Source organism: Gavialis gangeticus, unplaced genomic scaffold, assembly GCF_001723915.1.
Source record: "Gavialis gangeticus isolate Ggan-Ray unplaced genomic scaffold, GavGan_comp1, whole genome shotgun sequence".
In the NCBI taxonomy this organism is placed as follows: domain Eukaryota; kingdom Metazoa; phylum Chordata; order Crocodylia; family Gavialidae; genus Gavialis; species Gavialis gangeticus.
In genome coordinates, this window is record NW_017729032.1 from 66,574,016 (window position 1) to 66,574,916 (window position 901).

A 901-nucleotide genomic window follows, 5' to 3' on the forward strand; every position below is an offset into this window, starting at 1 on the left:
CCCCATGCTGCCATGGGGGCTCTGCCAGGAAGCCCCAGAGACCCCCCAGCCCCTGCTTCTGGGGTAATTAGAGGCTTTTTTTCACAGCATTTTTTTTTCTTTTTTTAAAGTGATGGTGCCTGGGGTTGTGGGGGCAGTCATGGGGGCCTGAGGGTGCAAGTGGGGAATGGGGCCTAGCAGGGCAGCCATTGTGGGGTCTGGGGAAGCAGTGGGGTGGGCCTGGGTGAGGCAGCCATGGGCAGGGCTGCAGCAGCTGATGGGAGATGGGGCCAGGTGGGGAAGCAGTGGGGGGGCTGGGGTGGGGCATGTGGGCCTTGTTGGGGGGTGGTACCCCCTGTGGGGGCCGAATCCCTGTGTAGGGGGGCAAACCCCCTGTTGGGAGGCCATAACCCCTGTGTGGGGGCCATTGCCCCTCTGGGAGGGCGGCAAAATTATATATTCGTGAAACATGTTTTTAGAGTTAATTTTATTGTTACGATAAGAGACTTGCTTTAACACTGTAGCTATATCAATAAAATATTGTCCAACTGATTGCTGCCTCTGTCCCACTCTCTCTTTATAGTGGTCTTTTGTTGTACTTGTGGAGGAACATGGATTTGGGGGTATTTTAGAGAGTGATTTTTGGGAATTTTTTTTATCAGGGATTTTTCAGTTCTCCAATAGGGAACACCAAAATTCCTGCTAGGGAGGCCAGTGGCAGGACCCTGCCTGCTAAGAGCTGGCACCTTGGACCCAGCTGGCTGTGGCTGACCTCCTGGCCAAATGGGGCTAGGACATGCTTTGACAGTTCAGAGCAGGCCACCACACCCAGAACATCTTCCGGGCGATAGCTGCCCAGATGGTCGGGCAGGGGGCACACGTGGTAGTAGTCCCACACAGAGGCCAGCCCTGCAACCACAGT

General features: G+C 55.0%; 1 protein-coding gene across 3 annotated transcripts in view; it reads left to right on the forward strand.

The window, feature by feature from the left end:
• The window catches only part of ESD (esterase D), a 53,141-nt gene that overhangs the window by 30,893 nt on the left and 21,347 nt on the right, over positions 1 to 901 (forward strand). The gene's annotated exons all lie outside the window — the stretch shown is intronic.